The sequence below is a fragment of the Cupressus sempervirens genome, chromosome 10 (assembly GCF_028749045.1).
Source record: "Cupressus sempervirens isolate cs-2001-9-10 chromosome 10, ASM2874904v1, whole genome shotgun sequence".
NCBI classification, from domain to species: Eukaryota; Viridiplantae; Streptophyta; class Pinopsida; order Cupressales; family Cupressaceae; genus Cupressus; species Cupressus sempervirens.
In genome coordinates this window covers 410,540,767-410,565,957 of record NC_143127.1, presented here as the reverse complement: position 1 = coordinate 410,565,957, position 25,191 = coordinate 410,540,767, and the positions used below count along the sequence as shown (strand labels likewise).

The 25,191-nt window shown below is 33.9% G+C and overlaps 1 pseudogene across 1 annotated transcript; it reads left to right on the top strand.

Annotated features, from left to right (window-relative positions):
* The first annotated feature begins 19,754 nt into the window (after positions 1-19,754).
* On the top strand, positions 19,755-21,520 carry LOC149534431 (cytochrome P450 94A2 pseudogene; annotated as a pseudogene). Its single transcript, XR_016357171.1, has one exon. The product of XR_016357171.1 is annotated as a cytochrome P450 94A2 pseudogene (transcript).
* The last annotated feature ends 3,671 nt before the right edge of the window (positions 21,521-25,191 follow it).

Sequence of the window (25,191 nt, the reverse complement as noted above, 5' to 3'; positions counted from 1 at the left end):
TGGGACATAGAGTATCCTATGATCCCTTTTGACCCCCAGGGACATAAATCATGTTTTTGAATGAGTTGAAAGGGGTCATAGGGTAGCCTATAACCCCTTTTGACACATTAAATTATAAAATATGCTCCTAGAGTTCTAGGATCCCTAGAACCATATATCATTTGTTTGAATGAATTGAAAGGGGTCATAGAGCACCCTATGACCCCTTTCAACTAATTATATGACAACATATGTTCCTAGGGGTACTAGGATGCCTAGGGAGATTTTTTAAGTGTTTAAATGCACCAAAAGAGGCCATAAGGTCTTTTGTTCCATTATATGAATACATATATTATTGGGTCCCCTAGGGACATATATCATGTGTTTGAAAGGATCGAAAGGGGTCATCAGATATGCTATGACCTATCTCGACCCATTATATAATAACATATATTGCTAGGGGTTCTAGGACACCTATGGACATACATCATGTGCTTGAATGGGTTGAATGGGGTCAGAGGGTTCCCTATGACCCCTTTTAACCCACTAAATGAGAATAAAAATACTTAAAATTATGTGTCACATTCGGGAATGAGTCTACTTTTTATATCTATAATTATAAAATATTATCATTTGATTTTTATTAAGGTGGTTAGACATACACCTACTTTTTATTTTCACCCTTAAATTTTTGTAGTTCTACATTAAAATCCAAAATTTTGACCGATCAAATAATTTCTTCTCCAAATAAGGCCTAGTAGTTTAGAAACTAAATTCAATTTCCTACTAATTATTTTCTTATAATTTTTTTATATAAATCCCATAACTACTTTAAAATTACGTGTCAAGTCAACATAACCCTGATTTTGGTTTTTCACTACCACTTAAGGCCATAGTTTGGTTGACCATGATCCGGCACATACCCAAACACTAATAATAATTATTATTATATTATTTCAATTAAAAATAGTAATACTAATAATAATTATTATAAAAACAACAACAATTATTATTATTATTGAACGTGAAGAGCATTTCACTTTATGATAAAATTCATATGAGCATCTAAGTGATACCATTTGAATTATTTTAATACGATTAAAATATATCAATTATAAATATGGGACATAATGTTTTCGGCATGGAAGACATTAGATAGATTATAGTTAGAGTTGGGTAGAGTAGGGTGAATGATAGAGATAGGTTGAGGTTTATAGTTAGAGATAAGGTTAGGTTGGGTGGAGTTAGGTTAGGGATGGAAATAGGTTTAGGGTTATAGTTAAGATTTGGATTTTGATTAGAGATAAAATTTGGATTAAGTGTATAATTGGGATTTTGGGTAAGGTTGGGATTATAGTTAAAGTTAGGGTTGGGAATATAGTTAGGATTGGTATTAAACATAAAAATAGGATTAGGACTAGGATTAGGATTAGGATGGTTTATAGTTTTATTTGTGATTTATTAAAATTTTGATTAGAAATAGAATTTTTGATGATCTAATAATCGCCTTTTAGGATAAGGTTAAGGTTATAGTTAAAGTGAGGATTAACATTTAAAATAAAAATACAATTACAATTAGAATTTTGATGGTCTTATAATTTTACTTATGTTTTATTTTCAAACATATTTAAGAGATGAATGAGATTGTATTATATAAAAGGAATAGAAAATATTTAAATAAAATAGAAGATCAATATTTAGTACTATAAAGTGAAGATGATTGTGTAATAGGATGAAGTTTATTTCTATATGTTGACTAGACATCCTATTTTTGATAACATTGCTGGATTTTTTGGTTAGTGGATGTGTATGTTCTTGGAAGTATGAAGTCATTTGTGCCCTGTGTATGGGTGCAAAGGATAATGTCCTATGCATATCTAAGCATTGTCAATTCAAGATTTGTAGTGTTAGAAGTATTTTTAATATGATCTAACTTGACAAATTATTATCATAAATTTATTTTTTGCATAGGTATATACATATTAAATGAAGCTATGACTTGTACTTGGTTTTTCATTTTATCTTCATTTTTGGTTGAAAGAAAAACATTAATTTGTATCTATCATTCTTGATGAAGGTACAACTCTAATACCACTAACGAAGGTACACTCTAATACCACTGATGAAGGGCCACACCACCCTTACCAACTCATGAAAAAGAATGCAACAAGATCTCTCAAAATCCAATCCAAACCCAAGCTAGCCCAGATCCACACTCTGGTAGAAACCTCTGAGATCTCAACTTGTGCTCGCAAGCCACCAAGAAACCTACTTGTTTCTAAATCACAGCCACTAGCTCTTCTCACAAACCTAATCCAAGATCCAAGTGTAAACTACCTCACATTCGGCGCTCTGTCTACACTCACAACTCCACCATAATCCTGCTATAAACTGCCTCACATTCAGTGCTCTGTCCACAGACTCAGGAAAAATCACTCTTCACTTTCTCCTCTCTCTTTCACACCTTGAAGCCTTTACCTTCCCAAGCTTCCACTTCTCGAGCTTCTCCTTCTCAAGCTACTCTTTGAGCTTCTACTCCTCAAGCTTCTCTTTGAGCTTGATTTAGAAATGCTCATATGCCTTGCTTAAATAGGCACTTACCACCCCATGCATGACTTATCGACAACCTTCTAGAATTCCTCCACAACCTTCTACAACTTCTACAACCTTCTACATCTTCCACAACCTTATACAACTTCCAAAACTTTCTACAATATTCAGAACTTTCTAGAATTCTTTCCACACACCTCGATAAGTGGAATGACAACCATTTATTTTTTATTTTTTCTATTATGCCACCTATGCACCTTGAAAATAGAAATCCCCTTTTCTTTTATTTTCTCCTTTTCTTAATTTTTTATTATTTCTCCTCTAATTTTCGTCACTTTCTCTCTCCTCCAGAAATTTTTTTTTTTTTTCAATAATTTTTCCATGCAAGATGCTCCTGCATCAATTCTCCATTGTGGGGAATAACACCATCCACTCGTATCCCCATTTTAGAAACCCATCTTGCTATCAACCCCTCTCACCCATTGAAACCTATACACCCCTAACAAAAGACTATGGAAACAACAATGATGTTATTCTAGGGATAGAATGGTTATGTTTGATGGCAGTGTTTCAATGTAGGATATGCATCTTCTTTTGATGTACTCCTAGTTTTCTTCCTCCAATCCTTCAAAGGATTATGTTGACGTTATGCTTAGTTGGGTGAGATTACCTTATCTCTCTTTGTAGTCATGGTGTGCTTCTACCTATGAAGCAGATGGCACTTCTCTGAATAGACATAGTTCAAAGAATTTTTGCCATACTTGTTTTCCTCATATCTTGGTGAAAGTTATTTTTTTTAAACCTCTCCTAATGAGGTCTTTGTAAAATTTAATTGCTAGTGTTGGTCTTAGATTGTAAATTATTAATGCATTCCTTTTTATTATAGGTTTTATTTTCTCTATTGGGCACTTAGTCTTGACTTGTCTCTATGGCTCGTGTAAGATGTCTTCTTCAACTTGGTAGAAGAATTCTCTTCCCAAATTTTTTATGTTCTTTCCTAATGATCTTACTATTTATTTAAAGATTTACAGGCTCCCACATCCATACTAAAAACTCATCTCTTTAAACTTGATGTGTCTCCTAATCATATTTTTTTGGCTAATCATACTAATGCTCAAAATTTTAGTCACCTTCAATTTTTGAATCTCAAACTCTTGAAAATTTTATTTCATCTTCTCACTATATCCTTTACATGATATAGTCGACTTTTATAGAGGCCTTTTTCATATGGTATTTCTCTCCTCTCTTGTTTAATGATACATCTTTGGATGGTTGATCTTAGACTAAAGTTCATAGAAGGAAGAAAATTCATCCTATGTTGGACAAGCTTTTTGCATGTCACAAATCTTTGAATTTGAAGCTGCATAGATTGTAATCAATCTCTCCTTTAACTTGATTTGTGAATTTTTTATTAACTTGTTTACTACACCTCATATTTCTTTTTTAAATTTTTGAAATAAGATCACTAGATCCCTATTAAAATCCAAAACTTTATTATTTAAAAAAAAAAATTCCTTCTAGATTCAATTGTGTAAATATTTGATCAAGCTTTTTGATCTATCCTAATAATGAAGAGGAAGCATTAGACATAAATACAAAACACAAAAATACATTGACCAAAAGTGATTCTCATTTAAAATTATATTATATATTATTATTCGGATTGAAACATTGATTTTATCTACTACCCAATGCATAATTGCATAAGATATGTAGTAGATTTTACCTTGTTTGAAAAAGAGATGGTACATGCAATAACAATTTTTTTACTTTTCATTTATTTAAATATTCAAATAATTTAATCACATTATCATCTATTTAAGATATATATGTTATACATGAATTGTCAAATATATTTCCAAAGAATAATATTTGATAAATTACATATATATATATATATATATATATATATATATATATATATATATATATATATATATATATATATATATATATATATATATATATATATATATATATATATATATATACGTCAATTGAATGATAATATGATTATATTGTTTCTATTTTTAATTGCATTAGTGTTCAATTTTAAAGATCGTTGGCTGCCGGCTGGGCTAGGGTTTTTCCCCTAGCCTGTTCTTGGTGTTTGATCTTTACTATTTTTCTGTTCTGTTTGGATTGCTAGCTACTGGACATAATTTGCGTCGATGTTTTTGGAAATCTTCTGCAGTCAATTTTGGATTGGGGTTTTATTGTTTGCATGGCAGGGCCTGGGATTTCTTCTCTGTTGGTGAGAACAGATGGTTCTTCTCCAACTATGCATGCAATGCGATCTGAATCATTTTATTCAGGGGAGAGCTCACTCAGATATGGCACCTTTGGTGGAGCACTTGGGGTTGCTCTTGTCGGCATGCTTCCTCTTTTCCTGAGTTCTGGGCCCGCTTGGGTACTACTCCCTCCAAGTCTTCTTTTCTCCATGCTGCTTAGATTGCTGGCCCATCTTTCATGCTTTGGCATATCTGGTTGGAGAGGAATCGTTGCATATTCCAAGATGTTTGGTTTGGTGTTTTGCATCTTTGGTGGAAAATATCACATTCTCTTCAGGAAACTATTCTTGTGAAGTGTGAGCTTGATGGGGGTATGGATCCAGTTGATCTTGCTATCTGTAATCGCCTCAATTTTCATCTGCAGGATGGGGCTGCAGCTCATAGGTTTCCTTCTATGTCCAGGCAGCTTCACCATCAGAGGAAGGGTCAGGTTAACCAAGATGGGCACTGGACTCCTCTTCCTTGTGGAGTTCTAAAAATTAACACTGATGGTTCTTCCCGTGGGCATCTTGGTCTGGCTGGTATTGGCGGAGTGGCTCGTTGTAGTTCTGGGGATGTTAAATTTTTCTTCTCAGTTCATAAGGGTGATTATACTAACAATCTCATGGAAGCTCAGGCTATTTTATATGCTATGGAACAGTGTTTCTTGCGGGGATGGAGTAAGATTATTTGTGAGTCTGATTCCCAGGTGGTGGTGAACATGCTTTCTTCGCAAGAGCTTGAGGATGTTAGTTGGCAGCTGGCCACTGTTGTTAAGAAGATTATTTTCTTCTCTTCCTCTTTTCAGTTCATTAGGTTCACGTATATTCCTCATGAATGGAATAGAATTGCTGATTGTTTAGCCAAATGGGCATCTAGTCATGATCCGAGTTGGAATATTAGGGATAGGAGGCAACTGTCCTTTGAGATGGTGCAAGAATTTGATGATTTTTTGCTTAGGATCAAGCTCCTTGTTGAGCTCTCCTTGTTGTATTCCTTTTTGTCTTAATAAATTTTTACCCCTCTTTTTGTAAATTAAGTATTCTATTACATATTAAATCTTTAAAATACATTGATATACAAATAGGTAGTTGTCACCTTGTAAGATTTTTGTTTTGATAGAAGGGGGTTTTATTTTTGCAAGTATTAATCTTATTTTTAAATTATTATTTTGAAGGTTATTTTATTTTTATTAATTGTGTTTATTTTATTTTTTGAACTTTTATTTTGTTAATTTTTTCTCATTGTTTGTTATTGTTATCATTATTTACTTTTTTCTTTTTATGTTTTCCTTCCACTTGCCTCTTTCTTTTTTGTTTTATTTCTCGTTTTTAATGATTGTTTAGTTATAAGGTTTTCTTGCTTTTTTTTGCTTCCTTTTTCTTTTGAACCTTTCCTCCTTCTATTTTCTTGATTTTTCATGCACTTGTTTTTCTTTTCTAATTTTTAGTGTTATTCCTCTCATTTGTCTTAGTCAACTTTTACTCTTTGTTCTTTTCTCACTTTGTGTCCCTGTGACTTACATCTTCTCACCTTTCTTTATATCCTATTATACTTGCAATAAAACCATCTTTCATTATCTTTGTGCTCTTTTTCTCATCCTAATGATAGATCACAAAGTGTGACCCAAAATGTTTATACAAAAATTTATACATAACCAAATATAGAAACATGAGCAATTAATTCATAGATTGTGGAAATTTGATGAGATTAATATAAGCCTATGATATTATTAGATGTTAGTATAAAAGAGTAATAATTATGTATTTATTTATATTTGTTTGTGTGACTAATTATTAGTGATGAAGTTTTAGTCATTTATTTGATCATCTATCTAGTCATTTTTATTTATCTAGCCTTGTGATTTTGCTTGATGGCCAAATTAGTCATTTATTTGATCATTTATACTTGTGAATTATTTTAAAGTATAATTTGATTAGTTTTAGTCATGTGACTAATTATTTTAGTCACATATTCATTTATTTGCGAAAATTCTACAAGTGCACCCATTTTTGACTTATTTCTAATATCTAAAACATTTATGAGTATTAAAATATTAAATAAGTTAATAATAAGAAAGTGTTTACTTTCGAGTTGTTATCATATGTAAAAATCAAACATCGCGATTTTATTTGTATATTATACAAAAACTATGTTGTATGTTAGTTTTGTATCAATTTCTTAACTTTTGATATACATGTCCATTACTCAATAAATAAAATTCATTCTAAATAGAATTGTAATGCCACGTACTTATGAATGCACTTAACATGCATGTTGAAATTACATAGAACTAGAAGCTCATATCCAAAACACTATTTAAGAAATCTTATCTTTAGCAGACAAACAGTGAGAAAATTGCTCCTTCAAAGGACTCATATCACCTTTCCTTATATAGATGTCAAGAAATGTTGGATCTTGAATACTAAAAAAGAAGAAAAAGATTATTGGAACTGATTTCGTTAAGAAGGGTCCAAAATGACTTTTGAGATTCTTATTGATTGAAATTTTGTATTGTAGAACCTACAAAATTAATTGACTAGTAATAATTATACAAAAATAAATTAAGAGTAGAAACAATAATGCAATAAAAAATTAGAATCCTTCTAGATCACCTAGCCTAATTAAATCTACATCTATTTTAAGATTTTGAAAGGGCTCATCTTTATATGAGTCATAATAAGCTAGATTATGTTAAACTTACAATGAAAAGGAATGACATTTTTACAACATTTCGTTATTTTAAAAAGTCCTAAAAGTAGTGCATGCAGCAATAACTCCTCCAAAGAAAACTACGAGCATGTGCAAGCCAAGTAGCTATAGTCTAAGCAATTTACATAATAAGATAATAGAAGAGATTATGAATCCCTTGGCAAAAAACATTATGCACAATAGTCACAATGAAAATAGAAGTAACATGAATAAATTTGTATCGATTTCAAAGTCCACGTGCTTTCATTACAACCCATCAAAAGCTAGAGCCAAAGACATCAATAGGTATGTGGAACCATTAAGTATTGGGCAATGGATAAAGAGACAACTTAATGAAAATATAACACGTATTACAATGACTTTCCATGGGTCCCTTGCCCTTTTTGTTGCAAATATTTTTATGAGAAAAATTAAAAGACAACTAAGAAAGAGGAGTTTTTCTAATGAGAAAATGGAAGTTCTAAACTTGAAAAAAAAAATTAATAGGGAATAATTAAATTGCCATTATTTTTTTAATTTTTCATGATTTCCTAAGGAATATGTATTGCCAAAATAAATGCTTGAAAATATTAGCTCTTTCCTTAGAAGGCATAAACTAAAAATTACTATAATGAGTGATGATAATTACTCTTTTGATATTATCTAATTATTTGAAGAAAAAGATATATTGGATATCCTTTTTAATATTTTATGTGAACATGTGATACCTATTAAAATCCACAATTTTTACTTATGAATTTGGAACTTATTAATGTTTTCATGGAGGATGACTAGTTTGATGAAGATGCAAATGATGAGGATTTGTTCATAGAGGATAGTTAATATTCACTAAGGTGATAACAACCTTCTCCAACTACAAATAATCAAAAAATGATTTAGAGAGTGATGATAACAAGTCTTTGAAGTTCAAATATTATATCTAAGTATTTTTTTGTTTATGAAAAGTAAAAAGTAAACCTATTTATTCATTTTGTAATAACTACATAAGTAGTAGATTACTTTATTAAATAATATAAATTATTTTTCCAAACAAAAGTGGAAAATGGGAATGGGTATTAAATAGAATTAGGGAGTGATTTTTGGATGCAATATTGATGGCAAGGAATAATTTTGTATAGTTCAATGATCTATATTAGTTTTAGTTTATAAATATTTTAGTATTACTTTATTTTATTTTATTTTATTTATATATCTTTTGTTTCATATTTTTAATTAGATTAAATTGAACATTTACATTTGAATTATTTTATTTTATCATTTTATAGAAAATGTATAGTGGAAATTTGATTTTAATTTCTTAAAGAAGAAGAATGGATATTTGAAATCTTGTTGGACATTTCACCTATGTTCTTAACATCATTTTTCATTATATGAGTGACTTTATTCTTACATTCTTTAATGCACGTGTCTAATAGGAAGAAATGGTTCTGATACTAAATTGTAAGTAAAGAATATATTGATGGTGATTATTAATGAATGAATTGATTAATAAATGGCTTGATTTATATAAGATACAAGATAACACAACTTATGTGTGAAAATTAACACTATTGCAGTCACTAATTATTAATCTCCTATCTTAAATGATTATTAAACTACTAGAAATAAATTCCTAACTAATATTGAAAAGTAATACAATTGCAACGTCACCATTAAAAATACAGAAAGAAATTCACAACACAATGAACACAATATTTTTGAACAAATTGTCCCTGGAAAAACCCCTAAGGGAAAACTAGTTCTATAGATGGGGAATTATATTAAACTTCAACAAATCAAGAGATACAAAATTCCTTGCCTCTCACTAGCAGAACTTTGACAACCTCCTAATTTCTCCCCCTGATATTCCCCACTACTATTCCCACACTAACATAGTACCCTTGCTAACACTACAAGATAGTTTGCTATCACTGCAAAATGCTTCTCCAAAAAAAACTTGTCTTTCCAAATGACCCAATGACCCCTTTTTATACTACTCTGTTGAAAATCCAATGGCTGAGATTAAATCAAACCAATGGTTGAGATTAAGACAACTCAACAGCCAATAGTAGAATTGGTTGCAAGGTGTCCAAAAGGGAATCACTAAATTAGTAAATAATTATCCTTGGAACAACCATTTACTAATTCTCGGCAAGTGGACAAACAATTGTCCAAACTACACATAACTAATGTTGCTATATATAGATAAGGACAAACAGTTCTCCAAGCTACCCGTAAATACTACTACTATTTTTGGGTCAAAAATAATAGTTGTCCAACTAACAATAATTAACACTTCCTTTTAGCAAGGAAGTTATTTTGCATGACATCCATCTTATCTCTGAAGAAGATAAATTTGGCCTTTCCCAAAACCTTTTTCAGAATGTCTACTACCTACTCATCTGTAGGTATGTATTGTAGCTAAACAATACCTTGTTGTACACAATCCCTGATGAAGTGATACCTAATATCTATATGTTTAGACCTATCATGAAACACTAGATTCTCATACAACTTGATGCAACTCTGATTTTCACAATGTATCACAGTAGTCTCAATCTTCTAACCAAACAAGGCTACTAACAAATTTTGAAGCCATATAGCTTCACATGTTGCTATTCTAGCTGCTATGTATTCTGCTTCTACTATACTCAAAGCCACATACTTCTGCTTCCTACTGAACCAAGATACAACTCCTAATTCCAAACTGAAACAACACCCTGAAGTGCTCCTTTTGTCTGTTGTACTTCTTGCCCAATCTACATCAGTATAGTCTATCAACTTGATACCTTCACCTTGTACATATCTAATCCCATACTCAAGTGTACCATGCAAGTAACACAATACATTCTTGGTCGGTTTCTAATGCATTCTCTTTGGTTCTAACATGAACTAATTAAGAGAGTTTACTGCAAATGTTATATTTGGCCTGGTCTTGACCAATACATAAGTGAACCAATCAACTATCTATATCAGGTGGGATCTACATCCTTCTCCTTAGTTGTATCTACATCCTTCTCCAATTCATGATAATGGGTGTAGACATGGCTTTGTAATCCTCCATCCCAAATCCCTTCAAGATTTCAATGCAATATTTCCTTGACCAAGGAAAATCTCTCCATCATTCTACCACACCTCCATGCCTAGAAAGTAGTATATAAGTCCCAAATCCTTCATCTCAATCTCTTTAGCAAGATCCCTCTTGCAATACTCTATGAGCCCTAATAAACTTGTAAGAAACAAGTCATCCACATAAAGAACAAGAATGAGAATCTTACCCCCAACCACCAAGTAGTAGAGGTTAGCATCCTATAATGATCCCATCTTTTGGCCTTCACGTTCTCCAAAGACTAAGCGGAGGATAAGAAGAAATTAAATTAATTTCTTATAAAGCCATTAAATAAATTAAAATTAAAAGGTGGCTTTATATTTAATTAATTTAATTAATTATTGTATTACAAAGGAGATGCTTCTAGAGTGTGTATTAATTATTGGAAAGATGGAAGCCTCTAGAAGCACAATTAATTATTGCAAGAGAGGAGTTTCTAGAGAGTGCATTAATTATTGGAAGGGGGAAGCTTCTAGCGCTTGCAATTAATTAATGTTTTAGTTCTTTCTAGAAGGGTGAAGGAATAGGATAAATAGGGGTGGGAGTCTTATTGTTTAGCATGGGATTATTGTATCAGATGATGATGACTTGCATTTGATAAGAGCTTGGATGTGTGAATCACACTCCCTTCTTTTGGCAATAGAGGATGTGCATTCTCTGTTGTAACATTCTAGACGTCATTCCCTTAGGGTTTGGCCTTTGGAATACATCTCTTTGTAATTGATTGCAGCATTCTCGGCATTAATATAAATTCAGCCTTGATTCAACTTTTGGGAATTCCTGGGTGTCCATTACAGTGGTATCAGAGCTATTTCTAGGGTATCCATTACAGTGGTATCAAAGCTATTAGTCCTGCCATCCTGTGGAGTTCTTATAGAGAATTTGGAATAGCAAGATAAAGGGAAAAGAGTTTGACAAAATGTATACCAGTCCAGATCAAGAAAATGCAATGCTTAGGTTACTTAATTCATTAGAGGAGGGGCAGCAGATGCAACATGAGCATAATAGGCGAATGGATATGATGTTGCAACTTATGGCTAGACAGATGGGCATCAACATTAACGATTCATATGTTGCTCCAGCGCAGAAGGTAGTTGATTCTTCAGATGGGATCGAGACACCACCGAGCTATGCTATTGGTGAAGTTAAGAGTCCACATATGAAGCTTTGTCAGAGGATGGCGATGCAACAATAATGAGATTAGGAGAATGCGAGGATATTATCCTATCAGCAGCCACTTCTGTGTCCGTTGAACCATCCAACAAGGAGTTTAGCAGTATGCATGCAGTTGTAGATGTGTGCTTTGATGATAGTACACCTATTATTGCTAACAAGGTGAGTGATATAGTGACAGAGTCATATTATACTATTGATCAACAAAGTATGCCCAAAAGTTGAATCAAGGCTGAATTTATATTAATGTTGAGAATGCTGCAATCAATTACAAAGAGATGTATTCCAAAGGCCAAACCCTAAGGGAATGACGTCTAGAATGTTACAACAGAGAATGCACGTCCTCTATTTCCAAAAGAAGGGAGTGTGATTCACACATCCAAGCTCTTATCAAATGCAAGTCATCATCATCCGATACAATAATCCCATGCTAAACAATGAGACTCTCACCCCTATTTATCATATTCCTTCACCCTTCTAGAAAGAACTAAAATATTAATTAACTGCAAGTGCTAGAAGCTTCCCCCTTCCAATAATTAATGCACTCTCTAGAAACTCCTCTCTTGCAATAATTAATTGTGCTTCTAGAGGCTTCCACCTTTCCAATAATTAATACACACTCTAGAAGCATCTCCTTTGTAATACAATAATTAATTTAATTAATTAAATATAAAGCCACCTTTTAATTTTAATTTATTTAATGGCTTTATAAGAAATTAATTTAATTTCTTCTTATCCTCCACTTAGTCTTTGGAGAATGTGAAGGCCAAAAGATGGGATCATTACACATCTGCTTCACTCTTCACAGAGCCCATTCCCTACAAGTATGTATCAATGCACTCATACCATGCTTTAGGAGCCTACTTGAGTCCGTACAAGGCTTTCCTTAATCTACACACGTGGGTCTCTTTGTTGTGTGCTAAAAAACCTTCTAGTTGCTCTATGTATACCTCCTCCTTTAACTCACCATTAAGAAATGTTGTCTTGACATCCATTTGATGGATCTGCCATCCCATTTGTGCTGCAAATGAGATCATAGCTCTTATAGAAGTATGCCTGGAAACTGGAGTAAATGTCTCCTCGTAGTCTATTCCCTCCTTCTAAGAGAACCCCTTGGCCACAAACCTCACCTTGTATTTCTCGATGCTACCATCTGCACCATGCTTTATCTTTTAGATCTAGCATGATCCAACTACTACTCTATCTATTGGTCTAGGAACTACCTCCCACACATCATTCTGTATTATTGAGGAATACACCTCAACCATAGTATCTTGCCATACTTGATGCTCTACAGCCTCTTGATAGCTAGAAGGCTCACTATCTACCAATAGACTAACTAATGCCACATAATCATTGAACCTGGTTGGTTGTCTCAGCTATCTAGTACTCTTCCTAGGAGCTCCCACAAACTTCTAAGTATCTCTTTGTGTATTTGGAACCTCATGGTTCCTACTGCCAACTATAGAGGATGAAATGTCAAACTCTAAATCCTTTAGATACATTTTCTATTGCACCTATTGCTCCATACTTTATGAATCTTCACTACCAGAGCCTACACTTGTACTAGTAATTATACTTGAGCTTTTTTGCCCTTGGCTTGGCTTTGGAGCTTCTTTTGGTTGCTCACTCTGATCATTTGAAGGAATATCTGTAGATCTCCTGAATTCCTTGTCCTCCATAAACTTGACATCATGTCTGACAATAATTCTTTTAGTCCTTGGAATGAAAATCCTATATGCCTTTGAGGTCTCACTATACCCAACAAAGTACCCCCTCTCTGTAGTTTGATCTAACTTTGTACATGCATCTCTAGGAATATGACAATATGTCAAACCCCCAAATATCCTAGATTGACCAACATCTAGCTTCTTCCCTGTGAAAGCCTCCTTTAGTGTCATCTTCCCTAGCACCCTTTGTGGAGATCTATTTTGAATGTAGACTATTGTACTATATGCCTCTACCCATAAGTAACGAGACATATATTGGTCATGTAGCATAGCCCTTGTTGCCTCTGATATAGAATGATTCTTCCTCTCAACAACTCCATTCTGTTGTGGATTGTAAGGAACAATCCATTCTCTCTTGATTCCTTCTCTGGTACATAACTCTTGGAAGAAATTCCCTTTGTACTCACCTCCATTTTTTGATTGAAGAACCTTTATCTTCCTTCTTATTGAATTATCCACAAGAGCCTTGAACTCTTGGAATCAACTAAAATCCTTATCCTTGGTCTTCAAGAAGTATATCCAGGTCTTCCTAGAGAAATCATCAATAAAAGTAACATAGTACTCATATCCTTTGAGAGATTTCATTGACATCGGTCCACAAACATCTGAATGTACTAGATCAATAACACCCTTGGATCTGCTATCACTCCTTGGAAAAGATGCTTTTGCAAACTTCCCCAACACACGTCCCTTACATGCATCATCATTGGTTGTGCTCACTTTTGGCACACATGTCACTATCTCATGAAGCAATTTAAGTGCTCCATGATGAGAATGGCTCATCTTCCTATGCTATAGCTCTCCAAGATCTCTAGGATTATTGCTTCTTATGAGTGCCTTAGAAGTATCAAACTACAACCTATAAAGGTGACCACTCCTAACTCTAATAGTTATGGGTGATTTCCAATCCTTGTGCTTAATCAACACATTTTTCCCTCTAAAGAGTACATTAGACACCCTATCCCAATGAATAGATATAGAAATCAAATTCATACCTAAGCCTAGCACATGCAACACATCATGAAGTAGAATTATCTTTCCATTCTCCCTCTAAAATAGAATAGTCCCTTTCTCAATTGGGTTGAGTTTGGACAAGTTTCCCATAGATAATTGGATGTTGGTTTCCTCCCCCTTGTAATTGGAGAAGTACTCTCTAACTCCTATCATATGAAATGATGTCTTGCTATCTATATACCAAACACACTGTGAGGTTGAGCTAACCATACAAGCTATGAGTGCAAACTCATCTTCTGTTCTACTGGAGAGTTCTTCTGCACTTGCTGAAGGTTCCACCTACTTCTTACCCTTATTCCTCTCTAGGAAATCACTAACATAGTGGCCAAACTCATGACATCCAAAGCACTTGACCTTAGAAAGGTCCTTCTTCTTCTTCTCACTTTGTGAATTCGATCATTTGCTAGATCCCTTCTTTTCTTTCCCTTTACTTGCTAGGGCAATGTTTTCATGTTCCACCTACCTTTTTTGACTCTAGTTGGCCCCATTGACGAGACTTAGTCTAAACTCCTCCTGAGTGAAATCAATCCATAGTCCATTCCAACTCAATAAAGTATCTCATCCACTAAAAACTTGAACAAAGACACTCCATTGTTTAGAAAACCCATTCAAGGCTATTCTCACTAGCTCATCATCATTGAGACTATCTCCAACAACTACTAACTCATCGTTGACAAGTCCAAGCCTGGTGAGGTAACATGTAATGTCTTCTCCCTGGTTCATTTAGGTATTCTTTAGCTTCTCTCTGAGAATCATCTTCCTATTGGTGGTAGCATTTTGGTATAGATTCAAAATGGTATCCCGCATCTTATTCATTGTATCTAGCTCTGTGATATGTGGAACAATATGATCCTTGACACCATCAAGGATAATCCTCCTTGCCTTGGCATCGTCCTTCTTATGTGTTGCAAGCTTTTTTGCATCCATTGGTATAGGTACAAAATTAGTAGCATGATCCTTGATACCATTCTCTTCTAACAATAAAAAAATTATGGCCTTCTAGAAACCAAAATTCAAGGCACCAGCCAATCTGTCTTGATCTCTCAAACTAGCTGAAGCCATCTCAAGGGATTAAAGCAATAATAAATCTAAAGAGATCAAAATTTATTTCGTAGTGAAAAATTGTTCTACCCTCAACATTGCTCTGATACCATGTAAAAATTAACATTGTTCCAATCACTAATTATTAATCTCCTATCATAAACAATTATTAAACTATTGGAAATAAATTCTCAACTAATATCAAAAAAATAAACAACTACAACTTCACCAATAAAAATACAGAAAGAAACTCACAACACAATGAACACAATATTTTTAGACAAATTGTCCCTAGAAAAACCCCTAAGGGAAAACCAATTCTACAGATGAGGAATTATATTATACTTCAGAAAATTAAGAGATACAAAATTTCCTGCCTCTCACTAGCTAACATTGTTATTCCCATGCTAACATTGTGCCCTTGCTAACACTGCAAGACAATTTGTTATCACTACAAAATGCTTCTCCAAAAAGAACTTGTCTTTCCAAATGACCCAATGACCCCTTTTTATACTACTCTATTGGAAAACCAATGACCAAGATTAAATCAAACCAACTACTAAGATTAAGACAACTCAATAGCCAATAATAGAATTGGTTGCAAGTTGTCCAAAAGGGAATCACTAAATTAGTAAAAAATTATCCTTGCAACAACTATTTACTAATTCTCGGAAAATGCACAAATAGCTATCCAAACTACCCATAACTAATGGTACTATATATAGATAAGGATGAATAGCTATCCAAGCTACCCATAAATACTACTGCTATTTCTGGGTCAGAAATAACAATTGTCCAACTAACAATAATTAACATTATGGAACTATGTAACTACCTTAACTAAACAAAATTGAACATTGATAAAAGTATATGTTGCAATCCCTAAGTTAAAATTAGAGAATATTTTAATTAGGTTCTTCTAAGGACTTGATTGTTGATATATACTAGGTAAGCTTCTAAGTCATTGAATAAATAAATGGAATTATACGCCATATTAATAATAGATGGTTGTAATGTTTCATTGAATGTTTATTTCTCATAATCATTGTAAGATTGTTTTGACACAATAATTATCAATGTGAATATTTGGATCAAGGTTCTAATATTCTAATTATTTACTTATATAAGCTACAATTGATTATTCATAGGTTTTTTGGATCTAATGAATCATGTTGAATGGTAGTCCCCATATAGTCATGAGAAAATTTAGGATATCCCATTATTATCAATATAGGGTAATGAAATGATGATTTCATAGTGAAATGATGTCCATATTATTGTTAATTCCCCCTTCCCTAGTTTTTAAAGTGTTATTTATAACATGAAGTGTAAAATGAATAACTTGTTCTTTGAACCTTAATAATAAATATAGATAAAATAGTTTGCAACTTTCTATTCATTACCACTTGAGAAATAAATTATGGTTTGGAGAAAATGAACAAAAACCATAAAAGTTCATAAGATTTCATAACTATGTATGTCATCTATTAGAACTTCGACTCTAATTCTAGAGAAGTAAGGATTAAGCAATGTTATAAGAAAATTTAAATAATGTAAATTTGGTTATGATCATATAATATATCATATGCACACTGAGGAAATCCTTGGTATATAGTTGTTAGGGTGAGAAACAAGAAAAATTAAGATAATTGCATGTAATGTTTTAATCATATAGTTTGAGAAACCAAAATAAAATTTCATGGACAAAATTAACATGCTAATATTCTAATTATTGACTTATATAAGCTACAATTGATCATTGATAGGATTTTTTGGATATAACGAATTGTGTTGAATGGTAGTCCTCATATAGTATGTGAGAGAATTTAGGATATCCCATTATTATCAATTTAGGGTAATGAAATGATGATTGCATAGTGAAATGATGTCCATATTATTGTTAATTTCTCATTCCCTAGTTTGTTCAGTGTTATTTATTACATGAAGCGTAAAATGAATAACTTGTCCTTTGGACCTTAATAATAAATATAGATAAAATATTAAGTGTAAAATGAATAACTTATCCTTTGGAAAATGAATAACTTATCCTTTGGACCTTCATAATATATATAGATAAAATATTTTGCAACTTACTATTCATTACCAAATGAGAAATAGATTATGGTTTGGAGAAAATGAACAAAAACAATAAAAGTTCATAAGATTCTAGAACTATGTATGTCATCTATTAAAACTTCCACTCTACTTCTAGAGAAGGATTAAGAAACATTATTAAAAACTTAAATGATGCAAAATTGACAAAGATAACTTTAAGAAACCCCCTTTAGAAAAAAGTATAAAATTTTGGCAAATCAAACATTAGTTCAGGGGGGAAAAAACTAATTTCTATTGGCAAAATTTTATTTTTAAGTTGGAATTTTTAAAATTTTATTGGCTATTATTTTTCAATCATATGAAAGTTCTATAAAATCCTTGTGAATCTTTCATTATTGATGAAAATCATGGGAAAAAAATACACAAACAATGATTTTATTATTATTATATGGAGCCTAATTAATTATCAAACTTTAAGGTTAAATTTAGCCCACTATTATCATTACAATTTTTCTTCAAATTATTGAATGACGGTTTGGGGGAAACACCTCTATTATTTTTAACCATTGGATGATCCTAGAACAATGGCCTTTCTATTTCAAGTCAAACTTTTAAAAGGATACCAAGTTTTAAAGAAAGTTCCCAATGTAAAGACATGTGTCCCCCAATCAAATCCATTTTGTAGAAAAGTGAAAAAGGATAAAAAGTTTCAAGAAAAGTCTTTTGAATAGAGAGACATGTCAAATATACATACTTAATCTGTAGTGTAACTTAAATGTTTTCCAAATGTTGGTGAATATGACCATCAATTAACATAAGCATTGAAAATTACGTGAATATATATAAATTACTACATAGAAAAATTAGATTCCATTGGCGAAGTCATCACTAAAATGTAAATAGTTTTGTACTATTATTAGCAATTAGCGTAAGCTTGGGACCTAATTTTGGTAAAATGCAGGCGACATGGACACCCCAAAAGTGCAAAAAAAATTGTCAAATCTAGCGTCCCTGATGAGTGAGATTAGTCAATTGGTGAATATTAGCCACTAAAGTTATCCTTGAAAATTGGTTATGATCATATAATATATCATATGTACAATGAGACAATCCTTGGTATATAGTCGTAAGGGTGAAATCAAGAAAAAATTAAGATAGTTGCATGTAATGTTGTAATCATATAATTTGAGAAACCAAAATAAAATTTCATAGATAAAATTAATTATACTATTATGTATAATTCTTCAAATTAAACTAGATAAATAGATGATCTTATTCATACCAATACTCCTATTATGTTGAATTTGAAGAGAATGAAAAAGAATAAAAGATGCACACATAGTACCTAGTCAATGTACAAAATATTTTTATATAGATAAAACCAAAAAAAATAAGTAAGAAAAAATTCTATTTAAAAAAAAAACCTTGGGGAAAAAAGAGAAAGGACTTGTGTTCAGTACACTTATTAAGGTAAAAAGAAGATGGGCCATCTAATCTGTTCCATATAGAATATATTACACTATTGCTAGATGCTCAACAAAGAATGCATAGATGTATGTAGGAAAAAACTAGAAGCCTGAGGGGAGGTAAGTTTGAAGGCATTCTCTAAATTAGTATTCATGTAGGTACCCATGTCGGTGTCAAAAGAATAAAATATAAATATACCGAAAGCAAATTATAGCGCAATGTTGCCCTATTTTACTAATTCATGAGGAGCTGTCTATCTAGCAGAGGATTTGCACCAGATGTGACAGTTTTCAGAATTTATTAATTAATTTATAAATCACAGCACTACAGTATGTAGGAAAAAACTAAAAAACTAGAAGCCTGAGGGGAGGTAAGTTTGAAGGCATTCTCTAAATTAGTATCCATGTAGGTACCCATGTCGGTGTCAAAAGAATAAAATATAAATATACCGAAAGCAAATTATAGCGCAATGTTGCCCTATTTTACTAATTCATGAGGAGCTGTCTATCTAGCAAGAGGATTTGCCCCAGATGTGACAGTTTTCAGAATTTATTAATTAATTTATAAATCACAGCACTATTTAAACCACGGGCAATTCATGACACATATATACATCTTTATACGTCACCGCACAGTTAAGCTGGGTACGTGGCCTCCTCAACACCTTCCGAGGTTTATCATGTTGTACAATGAGACTTTGGGGCAAGGCAGGCATCCAAGGCAATGGCGATCTTGATTAGCTTTCTCCTCTTTTCTCTGGGCCTGCTATTCACCATTGCAGCCAGTAGTAAACGCCGGAACAAGGCACGACCATACAAGGGCCCTACGCTATATCCTCTTATGGGTATTACATTCGAGTTTCTCAGAAACCGAAACAGATTCCTTGAATGGGCAACAGATGCCGTTTCCAGAACACCTTCCAAGACATTCATGATCCGCCGCCCACAAGTCACGGGCTTCTACACTGCCAATCCTGCAAACGTGGAACACATTCTCACCACCAACTTTGTCAACTACCCAAAAGGAGAGCGCTTCAATTTCCTCCTCCACGATTTCCTCGGCAGCGGAATCTTCAATGTGGACGGCGATCTCTGGAGGATGCAGAGGAAAGCTGCAAGTTATGAGTTTAATACCAAGTCTCTCAGAAACTTCGTGGTGGAATCAGTGCAATTTGAGATTCTGAGCCGCCTGATGCCGCTCCTGTCCCAGGTAAGCCAAACGTCCGCCTCCATAGACATGCAAGATGTTTTGCACAGGTTTGCATTTGATAATATATGCAAGGTTGCATTTGGTGTGGATCCTGCGTGCCTCCAATCTTCTATGCCTTGCTCGCCCTTCGCAGACGCTTTCGACGACGCGACCCACATCAGCTCTGGTCGCTTCTTTTACGTTTTCCCCTACTTGTGGAGATTCAAGCGCTTTCTCAACGTGGGCTCTGAAAGGCGGCTCAGGAAAGCCATTCGCGTGGTGGATGACTTCGCCATGGATATAATTCGTTCCAGAAGGAATGAGATGGGGAAAAAGGAAAAACAGGATCTTCTCTCCAGATTCATGGAGGCTGTTCACGTTGTGGGTAATCCAGAGCTGCAGAGGACTTTCGATGAGGAAGATTTGTTTTTAAGAGACATGGTGGTGAGTTTTATATTGGCCGGCAGAGACACGACTTCCACGGCGTTGACATGGTTTTTCTGGTTGATCTCTTCTCATCCCTCCGTAGAAGAAACCATTCGCTCTGAGATTTCGAAGCTTCTCGCGGCCAGAAATGGCGGAGCAAAAGAAGGAGATTCGAAATCATGGTTTGTGTTTAGCTTTGAGGAATTGAAGGAGATGCATTATTTGCATGCGGCTCTGTGTGAATCTCTGAGGCTCTGCCCGCCTGTGCCTCTTGATACCAAAATCGCTGCAGCCGATGATGTTCTGCCCGACGGTAATGTTATCCAGAAGGGCTGGTTTGTGAGCTACAGTATTTATTCCATGGGCAGGATGGAAAGCATCTGGGGCAGCGACTATCTGGAGTTCAAGCCGGAGAGATGGCTGAGAAATGGGAAATTTGTTGCAGAGGATCCGTACAAGTTTCCTGTGTTTCAAGCCGGGCCTCGTATTTGTCTTGGTAAGGAGATGAGCTTCATTCAGATGAAGTCGGTTGTGGCTTCCGTTCTACACAGGTTCAGTATCAAAGCGAATGTAGAGTATAGTCCAAAATATTCTCTCTCCATCACATTGCGTATGAAGGGTGGACTCCCTGTAATGATAAAACGTCTCTGAGTAATTTGTCTAATCACTGGCTTATAAGGTCTTGTTAGTTGCTTCCAGTTCAGAAAAAGGACTAATCTTCCACATCTTGTCATAACGTGAACCGCTCTCTGTGTTTGCTGGAGGTAGTATTATTGTACTCATTTGTAGCTTCATAAAGTTAAAATACATGTTTTAAAATTTACTAATATAGTTTATAAAAATATAACTTTATTGACTGATGGCATTTTGTGTCATAGAGCTCTTTTCACGGGTTAACTATTTTAAGGATGGGATTTAGATATTTTTTATTCCTGACATTTTAGAAATAACTATTATGATTTGTAATTAAGCCGATAGGCTTATATGTGGGAGCGTTGCTCCCAATTTTTACATTTTTTGTTGGAAAATTGTCAGCCTCAATCGTTAAAATTTATTTCCGGCGAATTACAACTATTTTCTGACTATTTGATTTGTTTCCCATATTTCTATCTATTTTTTTCTATTCTTGTGCCACATAAATTATAGAAATAAATTAAATTATGGAAATAAATTCATTCTATCTTTTTCTGTTTCTATTTCTGTTGGATTTGCTTCATCAAATAAATAAATTAATAATTCCTTTGTTGTTTACCTTAATCATGTTTTGGGTATAAATGCAACAACACAAGAGAAGGTGTCATAAAGAAGCAATTTTTCATATGTTCAAGGATACAACAAAAGTAATATGGGCTCTATATTCCTCAAATTTGTCAATAAGAATATCCAGGTGGAGAAGGTAACTGCTCCTTTTGTTTTATATTTCTTAATTAATAGTATGTTGAAATTAATATAGAGGATTTTTTATTAAATGCAAAAGGAGAAATAGGGAAGGTGCAATATAGAGTGGTTTCAAGGTCGTTGATAGTAGTTTTCTTGCTTCAACAGATAGGTCAGATCCAATAACCATAGTGCATGCATAAAACTTTAAGATATGCTCTATAGTGTGTCGTTGTTGCATTCCATCAACTTGTATATTTGAAAATATAGGATATAGTTGAGATTTTAATTTATCACAATGTAGATGATTCGTTCCAGAGAGAACACTCATTCCTCATTTCTGTTCTACTACTTTATTATCTTTTTAGAGGCTTGCATCTTAGTTGTTTTGATCCACAGGGCGATTTATTATTTATACTTCAAAATAAGATTGTACTGTGAAGCCAATTTATGAGACAACTATAAAATATATAAGATGTTAGAGGTCTACAATTGAATTTCTAAGTAAGAAAATGGACTGCTCCAGCTTTTTAAAAATATTTGATCTAAAATCTGTGACTTTGATCCAAGATCAAGAAAAAATTAAATTTGATCTTAGAGTGAAGTCATAATATTTAGATGAGATTTAAAATGGAAATGGATTAATATATGTAAGAAAGTACAATTGTTTTTAAAAATACCAATATAATTATTAATGTTGTTATTTTCTATTCAGCAATTTAAATTTTTATGCGCTTATTTACCATTGAATAAATTGATTTTTATGATGCTTTACGCATAATACATTACTATCTTACAAAATAACTATATAGATTTTACTATCTTATTACTCTAAAATTTAATATTTATACAAATTACAAAACTAAATATATTTTTAAAAATATCTTGATATACCTTGTTTTTCCATTTGATCAGTTTCGATAACCATAGTGCATGCATAAATCTTTAAGATATACTCTATAGTGTGTCATTGTTGCATTCCATCAGCTTGTATATTTGAAAATATAGGATATAGTTGAGATTTTAATTTATCACAATGTAGATGATTGATTCCAAAGAGATCACTCATTCCTCATTTCTGCTCTACTACTCTATTATCTTTTTAGAGGCTTGCATCTTAGTTTTTTTTATTAGTAGGGCAATTTATTATTTATACTTCAAAATATGATTGTACTGTAAAGTCAACTTATGAGTTAACTATAAAATATATAAGATGTTAGAGCTCTACAATTGAATTTCTACGTAAGAAAATGAATTGCCCTAGCTTTTGTGAAGAACCTCCTTATACAAATACCGTGAGAATGCTCGAAATAACAGAATACAAAGTGATAGCAGAACTCAGAATGAATCTACTGATCGCAGGCCACTTCGAGGGGGTAACCTCCTTTGAGCAAGCTCAATACAATAAATTCGTCCGTGCCCATCAAGGGCCTCAACCTATTCTTATATACTAAGTACGATCTAGAAAAGTAATACTACCTATGCATGTGGGATAATAAAATATACTCACGGGACGACTTACAAAGCATATGCGTCCAACAACACTACTCTGACAAAATAAACAGAAGGAACACACAGGTTCCTAACATCCCCTCTCCCTTAGAAAAAAGCTTTGTCCTCAAAGCTTAAGGTGTGGAAATTGTTGTTGAATCTGAAGAAGGGGTTCCCAGGTAGCATCCTCTGGTTGCATGCCATGCCACTGAATCAAGACCTCAGAGATGGAGCGAGAGCGAAGCTGGCGAGTGCGCTGGTCAATGATTGCCACCGGCTCCAGGATAATAGATCCTTCCGTATCCATTTCAGGGAGAGTAGTTTGTGCTCTGACAGTGGTACCCAGAACTTTCTTTAGACAAGAAACATGAAAGACTGGATGAATGCGGGAAGAAGGAGGAAGTTCCAGTTTATAAGCAACTGAACCAATCTTCTGCAGAACCTTATAAGGCCCATAAAATTTTGGGGCCAGCTTATGACGCCCTTTCAGCTTTAGGGAGGATTGTTTGTATGGCTGTAGACGAAGAAAAACCATATCCCCAACTTGAAATGAGCGCTCAGAACGGTGTTGATCTGCTTGCTGTTTCATCCGATTACGGGCCATGTGAAGATTATCCTGTAAGGTACGAAGAATCTGATCCCTGCTGCGGAGAACTATGTCAACTGCCTGGACTGGTGAGCTGTTGGGAGTGTAGGGAAGGAGCACTGGAGGTGCCTGACCATAGACTGCTTCATATGGAGTCATTTTAGAGGCAGTGTGGTAAGAGGTATTGTACCACCATTCAGCTAAAGGGAGCCACTTGGCCCACTGATGTTGCTGTTCGGAAGTGAAGCAACGAAGATAAGTTTCCAAGCATTTATTGACAATTTCAGTTTGACCATCAGTTTGTGGGTGATAGCCCGAACTCATCTTCAGTTTGGTGCCAGTTTTCTGAAACAGTTCAGTCCAAAAATGACTGGTAAAAGTTGCATCACGATTAGAGACAATGGAAGAAGGGAGTCCATGAAGACGAAATATCTGGTCCATGAAGATTTGTGCAACAGAGGAGGCAGTATAGGGGTGGCTGAGGGCACAAAAATGACTATATTTCGAGAGACGATCAACCACAACCAAGATCACTGTCTTGCCACCAGATTTAGGAAGCCCTTCAATGAAATCCATAGAAATATCAGTCCAAATCCGTGTAGGGATGGGCAATGGTTCGAGCAAGCCAGGAAGGAGGGTCGTTTCACCCTTGTGGCGTTGGCAAGTATCACATTCAGCCACCATCTGTTGAATCGTCTGTTTCATCCCTTTCCAAAAGAAGTTTCTCCTGGCTCGCTCATAAGTTTTGAGGAAGCCTGAGTGCCCTGCTGAAGGAGAAGCATGGAGTTCATAAAAAATAGCCTGATGTAGAGCTGGGTTCTGAGGAAGCACTAGCCGACCCTTGTATCGAAGAGAAGCACCATCCCAAGAGTAATGTGGTAGAGCAGAAGGATTATTGGCTAGCTGGTGAATGATTTGAGATAAAGAAGAGTCACTGTCATAGCCCTGCTGAACAGACGCTAACCAATTGGGAATGGGCATAGAAATAGCGGAAAGGGAAGCTTGATTATCAAATGTGCGAGAAAGAGCATCTGCCACAATATT